This window comes from Elephantulus edwardii, unplaced genomic scaffold, assembly GCF_000299155.1.
Source record: "Elephantulus edwardii isolate Elephantulus edwardi_28Jun2011 unplaced genomic scaffold, EleEdw1.0 scaffold00096, whole genome shotgun sequence".
Taxonomy (NCBI): Eukaryota; Metazoa; Chordata; class Mammalia; order Macroscelidea; family Macroscelididae; genus Elephantulus; species Elephantulus edwardii.
The window spans coordinates 3,163,951-3,173,607 of NW_006399846.1; positions in this window are offsets into that span (position 1 = coordinate 3,163,951).

Consider the following 9,657-nt stretch of genomic DNA (forward strand, 5'->3'; position numbering starts at 1 on the left):
GTTTGAAATCACAGAAGCCATGGAAGCTTCATATATAAGTTATTAGATGGAGGGCTGGTGAAAGGGACATAGATGTGAAGGGAGGGGGTAGAAGTGGATGGACATCCTGTGGGATGGTGAAGCAGGAAATAAGTGCATAAAGGTGCATGTGAGAAAGGCAGGGACAACACTGACACTAAAGTTAACTCCGCAATAAGGGATATACCTTTAACTTACTGGTCTGTCTAATACTTCTCTAAATCTGAACATTCACATTGAGACAGACTAGGAAGAAGGATTGGCCATCCACTTCTGAAATAGAAGGCCTCTGAAAACCCTATGTACAACAGAACACATTTAGATAACAGAAATGTACAACAGAACCTCACACATTAGGTCACCATAAATTAGAGTTGAATCCATGACACCAAATAACAATTTAACAAGGGCATGTTGTTGTGTGCCCTCAAGTCGCCTGCAGTTCATAACAACCCTATGTACTAAATTCATGTCATTGGGGGTCTTTCTTTCTTGCTCTATCCCTCTCCAAAGACTTGTCCCTCCTTACAGCATGCCCTGAAAATATGTCAGATGAAGCTTCAGAATCCTTGCCTCCAAGGAGCAGTCTAGTTTCACTCTCTCCAGGATGAACCTGTTTGTTCTTTCAGTAGTCCGTAATAGAGTCAATACTCTTCTCCAGTCCATGCTATATTCAACATTCTTCTTTAGCACCACATCTCAAAGGCATCAATTCTTCATCATCCCTAGTCATTGTCCAGCTTTCTGATGCATTGTACATAATTGTGAAGACCATGGCCTGAATCAGGTACACTATAGTCTCCAGACTGACATGCTTGCTCCTCCGTACTCTGGGCATACTAACCCTTATTTTATAGCTCAAACTATCATCCATCCAACTCTCTATAATTCTTTCTAATAACAATTGCTGTCAAGACTATTGTGACTTATTGTAATTTCATATGTGTCAGAACTGAACTGTACTCTGGTTTTCAGTGGCTGAGTTTTCAGAAGTAGATCACAAGAACTTTACTCCAAGAAGCCTCTGAGTGTAGTTGTGCCTCCAATTATTAGGTTAGCAGCTGAGTTTAATAAGCTCCCATCAAGGACTGGGGAAAAGAGAACACAGAAAAGAAGTACACAAGTATTTGACCATAACTGAGTATTTTGTTTTCTTTAAAGTCCTTATCAGTGACCCTAGAACATAATCTACTGAGTGACAACTGACTGATTACAAGACATAGCAAGGTGGCACCTGATGAAACATGATGAGATTCTTTGAGCTGATTGCCACAGCTGAAGCTCTCTTGTTTGTTACTACTGGGGTGATCAGATTAGAGAGAAACCTGTGTTTTGTGCTTATCCTGGTCTGGAGAAAGGACAACAATTAGAAAGCCAATTGGAAAGCAGTGATATTCCATTTACACGGTCCCTTCGATTGAGTTTTGAAGTTACCTTAAAGTTGGCCTGTCACTGTTACACTCCAAATCCTCTAACAGGTCAGTCTCGAGTCGTGACCAAGTCAGTTCAGACTCTTGAAGACCCCAAATGTGCAAAGCAGAACTGCTAAATGGAGTTTTCCAAGTTATGTCTTTCAGAAGCAGATCACCAGGCCTGTTCAAGAGCTCTAGCTGGGTTCAAACTGCCAATCTTGAGGTTAGAAGTTCAGTACTTAATCATTTGTGCCACTATTAAAGGATGCCTTGAGGTAGAGTTAGAGGTTAGAAAAGTTTTCTAGTTGTATCTTCCATACATCATCTTTACTGGACTGGATAAGCAAAAGTCAGCTAAAGTCTAGGAAGGAATACGTAGCAATCCAAAGATGCAGTTATCCTAACGACTTAAGACAAAACAAGGTGGGAACCCAGATACCTTTACTACTAAGTCAAAGCCCCATTTAATCTAGCCATGGTTAAGAAAGCTGCCTGTGATACAATGCCCTGGTAATACGACCTCAGGATAAAAATGCCTTACCTTTGCCAATCCATGATAGATAAGAAAAGATTGAAGTTGTCTACAATTTCATTTTACTTGGATACACAATCAACACCCATGGTAGCAGCAGTCCAGAAATCAAAAGATGCGTTGCACTGGGGAAATCTGCTGTCAAGGATCTCTTCAAAGTGCTAAAAAGCAAGGATGCCTGTTTGAAGACTAAGGTGCACCTGACTCAGCCCATCCTATTTTCAATTGCTTCCTATGTGTCAGAAACTTGGACAGTGAATAAGGATGGCAGAAGAAGAACTGATACCTTTGAATTGGCAAAGCGTATTGAATGTCCCATGAACAGCCAAAAGCAAAACAAGTCTGTTTTGAAGGAAGTGCAATCAGTGTGCTCCTTGGAGACAAGGATGTTGAAAATTGTCTCACTTACTTTGGGCATATTCTGAGAAGGAGCCATACCTTGGAGGGAGATATCATGCTGGGGAAAGTCAGTGAAAGATCGTCAACAAGATGCATTGACATGGTGAGTACAACAAGGGGCTTGAGCATCACAGGGGATGGGAAGTAGGGCAAAGTTCAGGTCTGTTGTTCATAAGTTAACTATGAGTCATAGTTTACTTGATGGCACTTAACTACAACAACTTGCCCCTGAGACCACACACTACCTACCGCTGACTAAACAGGTACAAAGAGTGCAGGGTAGTATGGGAGACAAGAAACATAATCCTATCTTTCATGCCTTCTTGAAAACATTCTCTTCTCCATTCCAGAATTCCAGAAAATCCAATGAAAGAGATCTTTCGATCTTTTACTTTGAGAATTTTGTTCCTAGAGTTTCCACAAAACACTACAAGAAGCAGTAAAAATTCTCAGAGGAGCAAGAAGACCCAGTTCAAATTAAAATAAACTTACACATCATTACTCTCCCTTAGACAGACAGACAGACACACACACACATACACACACAGACAGTCCATGTGAGCTTTTGCTATATTTACCAATTTATGGTCAATTTACAGACAGTTTTACTTAATCCCACATCTAGCTGAGTACAAGCTGTCCTTGGATCCCCATCAAGAAAGTAAATAATGCTCAAACAATAGAGAATTCTCAGTGTGTGTGGGGTCTCATATAAAAACAATAATAATGTGTAACATTATTGAGTGTTTACCAAGCATGTTAATGATATTTGTATTATCTGCTAGGCATGGTTCCAAGCACTCTTGGGTATGTGTATATGATTTAATTCTTAGAAAAATTTTACAAAGCAGCTACCATTATTTGTACTTTATTTAGATTTAGAAAATTAGGGCATAGAGTTTGTACTATTTGCCCAGCGATATAAAGGCAATGAATGAGTGGCAAAAAGAGATTTGAACTCTAACTCTCTATCACTTTAACATACAAGCTTAAAGTTCCTTCTTTTAATGAGAATTTTGCTAGTTTTACCAGATAAGGAAACTGAGGCCGAGGAAGAGACAATCAGCTTTTCCTGAGATCACACAGAGGACCTCAGCTGTCCTGTGAAAAAATAATTTTGTCTCCGAGTTTAGTTCTAAGAACCAAAAATAATATCAGAGTTGCATTATCAAGAGTGGATCTTTGTAGACAAAGTCCCTAGGGAGTTGCAGTACTGGAACAAAGGCCATACTTCTCTGGCTTAAAGGGAGAAAGATAGGAGAAAGAAGGGCATCTTCTCTTGGACTTTGGAAACTATTGAAAGATCAGCTATGAATCAATTCCAACTCCCAGACAATGACTTTGACGTTGACTATCAATAGAATCAATTCTCCCATGCTCAAAGTTGTTCTCGAGTGGTGAGAGAAGCAAAGAAATATAGGATTTTCCTTGTTCCTTCTGTTTGAATTAGAAAAAGGTACTAATTTCCAAAGCATAGCTCACGCCAGGGCACTGACTTGGCACATGGAGAAGACTGATTTTAGCACCCACTTAACCCCTCAGCTGATGCCTCTGTTTAGTGTACAGCTTAGGTAACTGTAAACTGTGATCTTAAGGTTGCCTCTATAAGCAGGTTAATAAAGCCACATGGTGCCTGGTTACTATGAAATGGGCAGGTCACTGGCTTTGCTCCAAAGTTTATGAGGCCACTAATCAAGACTACCCATGTTTGCAATCTCAAAATGTGCAGGAAAAGAGTTTCTCCTAAGTCTCTAAAATGTGATAGTTTTATAAATGCCTACTCAGAAAATAAAGACTGTTGAACTGGAACATGATGGACAATTGATCTTTTGTTACCTACCTATTATCTGAATCACATCCAGGTACAAAGTGCAATTCATACAAATGTCTCTTCCTCCACCACAGACATAGGCTTAAATGCCACTTAGAGCTTAGAGTCAGCAGGCAAGCCAGCCTTCAAACGCTGGCTGTGAATGAGTGTTAAAACCTGGAACCGCTGCCAAGCTAGTAATCAGAAGACATCAGATGTACTCTGCATTGCTTCACCATATCCAGCTTCCCTGCCTCCAAACAAGGATAAAAAAATTCCGTTGGTTTTCCGCCCCCGCTGCTTAAAAGATCTTTCACCAAAAGTTTTCAATAATGAATCTAAAAGTTGCAAATTAGCTCCTTTGAAGTGAAGAGCAAAAATAACTTTACAAATGATGACAGTAAGTATCTTTCTATATGTACTGAACTCCACCAGTTGATTCTGTGGTGGTGGTGGTGGTGGTTGTGTTGTCAAGTTTTTTGTGACTTAGAGCAATCCTACTACAACAGCTCTGAAACTTGTTCTACCTTCAGCCAATTTCCTTGTCTCTGCCACACCTACCTCCATTGCCCCAGTCACCGAGTCAGTCCATCTCATCTGGGGTCTTCCCTTCCTGTGCTGTCCCTCCACCCTTTTCAGCATGATATCCTTCACCAAGGACTGGTCCCTACTGGCCATGTGTCCAAAGTATGTGGGATGGAGCTTCACAATCCTTGCCTCTAAAGAGCAGCCCGGCTTCAATCTCTCCAGGCCAGACACAGTTGTTCTCTTAGCTGTTCATAGTATGTTCAATTCTCTTCTCCAGCAACACAACTCAAAGGCATCATTTTTTCTTCTGTCATTCTTATTCATTGTCCAGCTCTATGATGCATAACAAGTAATTGTGAAGACCATGGCTTGGATCAGGTACACCTTGGTCTCTAGGACTGACATCATTGCTTCTCAGTACTCTGGAGAGGTCCCTGACAGCCGATTTTCCCAATGTAGTTTATCTTTTGATTTTCTGGCTGCTGGTACTAAGAGTATTCATTATAGAGCCACGCAAGCTGAAGCTGTTAACAAACACAGTCTCTTCTCTGTCTATGCTGCCAATTGGCCCAGTGGTGAAAATCTTCATTTTCCTGACATTGAGCTTCAATCTATATTGAAGGCTGCAGTCTTCGACCTTCTGCAAAAAAATGCCTCAAGTTCTCCTCAGTTTCAGCAAGCCAGATTGTGTCATCTGCATAATACAGGTTGTCAAGAAGTGTTCCTTCCTCCAATCCTGATGCCAAACTCCTCTAGCCTCCTGGATGATTTGTTCTACATATCGGTTAAAAAGGCATGAAGATAAGATGCATTCCTGGTGTACACCCTTCTAGGTTTTGAACCATGCATTGTTTCCTTGCTACAGAAGTTCAATGACTGTAGTCTTCAATATGGATTGAAGCGCAGCATCAAGAAGACAAAGATTCTCACCACTGGGAAAAATGGCAGCACCATCATGGAGAAGAAGAGATTGAAGCTGTTAACTGTTACAGCTTGCTCGGCTCCAAAATCAATACTGTTGGCACCAGAAGTTAGGAAATCAGAAAAAGATTAATTGCATTAGGTAAATCTGCTGTCAGGGACCTCTCCAGAGTGCTGAGAAGCAACAATGTCAGTCTAGAGACTAAGATGCATCTGATCCAGTCCATGGCTTTTACAATTATTTGCTATACATTAGAGAGCTGAACAATGACTAAATAGGATAGAAGAAGAATTGCTACCTTTGAATTGTGGTGTTGGAGAAGAGTGTTGAACATACCATGGACTGACAAGAAAACAGATAGGTCTGTCTTGGAGAGGGTGAAACCAAGTTTCTCCTTGGAGGCTAGGATTTTGAAGTTCTGTCTCACATACTTTGAGCATGTGAGCAGGAGAGACCAATACTTAGAGAAGGATATTATGCTCGAAATTGTGGAGGGACAGCACAAGAAAGGAAGATCCCAGATGTGATGGAATAATACAGTAACTAGGGCAATGAGGGTAGGTGTGTTGGAATCAGTGAGACTGGCTCAGGACAGAACAGGCTTCAGAACTTTTATTGTAACATAGGGCTGCCATGAGTTGCAGGCATCTCATAACAACAACAACAACATTGTTTCTTTGCTATGTTCTGATAATTGCCTCCTGGTCCAAGTATAGATTTCACGTAAGTATAAACAAGTGTTCTGAGATTTCCATTCTCCTCAAGGTTAGCCACAATTTGTTGTGATTCACACAGTCAAAGGCCTTTGCATAGTCAATGAAACACAGATAGTTCCTCTGGTACTCTCTGCTTTCAGCTAAGATCCATCTAACATTTGCTCTGATGTCCCTAGAGCCTCTTCTAAACCCAACCTGCACATCTAGCAGTTCTCTATTGATGTACTCTTCAAGTCATTTTTGAAAAATCTTTAGCAGCATCTTGCTTACAGCAGGGTCTTGTGACAATAATATTGTTTGATAATTGCCACTCTGTTGGATCTTCTTTTTTTTTGGAATGGGAATAAATATGGATCTCCTCCAGTCAGTTGGCCAGGTGATTGTCCTCCAGATCTCTTGGCATAACCTGGTGAGTGCATACAGGACAGCATCTGTTTGTTAAAAAATGTCATTTAGTATGCCATCAATTCCTGGGGCCTGTGTGTGTACCATCAAAGCTGATCCGACTGGCACAGGTGGAGATTACCCCTCCTTCTCCAGCAGGAGATCTGGTGGATTCGAACTGCATGCCTTCAAGAGTGCAGAGCAGCTTCTAGCCACTAGGCCATTAGAGTTCCCTTGTGGGGTATTTTCCCCCTCCCCCAATTCCTTCAGAGCAACTTGAACTTCCTCCTTCATCACTATCCTCTTGATCATATGTTATTTTATGAAATTCTTCTGTGTTAACCAATTCTTTTTGGCATAGGGATGTTATGGATACCTTAAGTTTTAAATGAAGAAACTGTGGTGGCACAGTGTAGTATGTATTATGCTACTTGTAAAAAGGTCAAAAGTTTGAATCCTCAAAAAAAAATTTACCACCTCAGAAGCCCAATGGAATGGAAGAAGCTCTCTCTGAGTTGGAATCTACTCCACAACTCTCCTCAACTCAAGTCATTGTCTTCAGGTCAAAACAAATTATAGCTGAACTTCCAGTGAGTTTTCCAAGGCATAGGAGGAGACTGTAGGAAGTCATCAGCTGTCCATCGTTTTCATATGGAGCAATTCATGGATTCATACCACCTGCTTGTGAATTGACAGCACAAATCCTCACCCACTAACACATCGGAGCAGCTCTTTATTTCAAAATGGTGGGTTAACCAAAAAAAAAAGAGAGAGAGAGAGAGGAAAAAGTTACACAGCAAAGTTGGTAATAGCCAGGCTTCTCATCCAGAGAAATGAATAAACCAAATGTGACATATTTTGCTGAGAGCTAACAAGGAGTCCATGGTTAATATTTGAATGGAACTATAATTAGCAGAGGATTTACAATATGGAACATTTCATATCTCACATTAAAAAATAAAAACTACATTGTAGAATGAATAAATGGATGATTTATGTTATTTCAGAACTAGAAGTTGCCTAGATTCCCCTATCACATCTCTCATTTTACAGAGGAAGTCATTAAGATCCAGAAAAGCGCACCACAACAAGATAAAGGTAAATAATCCAAAAGAAAAATGGGCACAGAATATGAACAGACACTTCACCAAAGAAGACATTCAGATGGCTAACAAGCACATGAAGAAATGTTCAAAATCCTTAGCTCTAAGAGAGATGCAAATTAAAACAACTATGCGATATCATCTCACCCCAGTCAGAAGAGCAAAATTTAACAGAACAGCAAGCAACAAATGCTGGCGAGGTTGTGGAGAAACTGGAACCTTTATTTACTGTTGGTGGGAGTGTAAAATGGTGCAACCACTGTGGAAGGTGGTATGGCGCTTTATCAAAAAGTTGCAAATAGAGATACCATTTGACCCAGCAATTCCAATGCTGGGAATATACCCTAAAGAGAGCATAACTGACATCCAAGCAGATATATGCACATCCATGTTTATCATGGCTTTGTTCACAATAGCAAGGAGTTGGAAACAACCTAAGTGCCTATCAACAAATGAATGGATAGAGAAGCTGTGGTATATTCACACAATGCACTACTACACTGCATTGAAAAACAAGGAACTCATGCAATATTATTCAAAATGGGTGACCCTGGAGGACATTATGCTGAGTAAAGCATTTCAGTCACAAAAGAACAAATTCTGCATGGTGCCACTGTTGTAAAATAGGACTGACCTTGGGGTTGGGGAGAGACTGAGAAAGATGGGTTCAATAATGTATACTGCATTGAAACAGATGAGGGAGAAAACTGTTTAAAAGGGATATGCGATTAGGTATTTTTATCATGACATGTGTCTAGAGCGAAGGCTACATGGTGGAGTGGACCTGGGGGAGGGTTTGTAAAACAATGAAAGAATTTTTTGTTTTACTTTTACAAAAGGGTAGGGTACTAGGGGGGAGGGTTGGGAGGGGAGAAAAGTGCAACAATGAATGAATGGAAATCCAAAGTCTCTGTAAATTTTCATTGAAATTAATAATTAAAAAAAAATCCAGAAAAGTGGAAGGCTCATTAGAGATTGAACTGATAATTAGACTTAATCAATGACAAAATGTAGAATCCAAGTTTTGTTTTTTTTATTCCATGTGTGATACTCTTTCTTGGCTTCTTCAGCCTATACAACCTCAGAAATAGACACATCTTCTGCTTTCTTCTTTTATACGTTGCTCCAATTCATCCTTTAGCTTTTCCTTCTTCTTTCAAATTCTTTTAGTATGCTATCTTCTTTATTTTGTTCCCATTATGCCCTGCCAGCAAAATGGAAGAAAATTAACTTGTTAGGTGCCATTGAGTCGAGTATGACTCATAGTGACTCTATGAACAACAGTTCTGAACCCTGTCCTGTCATGTGCCATATTCACACTTCCTTACACAGAGCCCATTGTGGCAGTCACCATGCCAATCCACCTGGTCAAGGGTCTTCCTCTCCTTCATCGACCCTCCACCCTTTCAGGCATCATGTTGCTCTCCAAAGAATAGCTCCTCCTACCAACATGCCCAAAGTATATAAGATACATCCTCATCATTCTTGCCTCCAAAGAACACCACTCCAGCTGCACCATCTCCAAGACATATTTGTTTGTGCTTTTGGAAGTCTATGGGATGTTCAGTGCTTTTCTCCAACACTACAGCTCAAAGGCATCAATTATTCTTCTTTCATCCTTAGTCATTGTCCAGCTCTCAGATGCTTAGTATGTGATTGGAAGGACTATGGCCTGAATCAGACACACAAGAGCTAGGAAAGAATTTGAATCATAGTAGAGATTAAAGAAAGTTTAAAAGTGAAATGGATACTTTATGTTTTATGACATAGGGTTGGTCCTTTAAGAAGAGCAATGGATTCATTGTTGTTGTTGTTGTTATGTGCCGTCGAGTC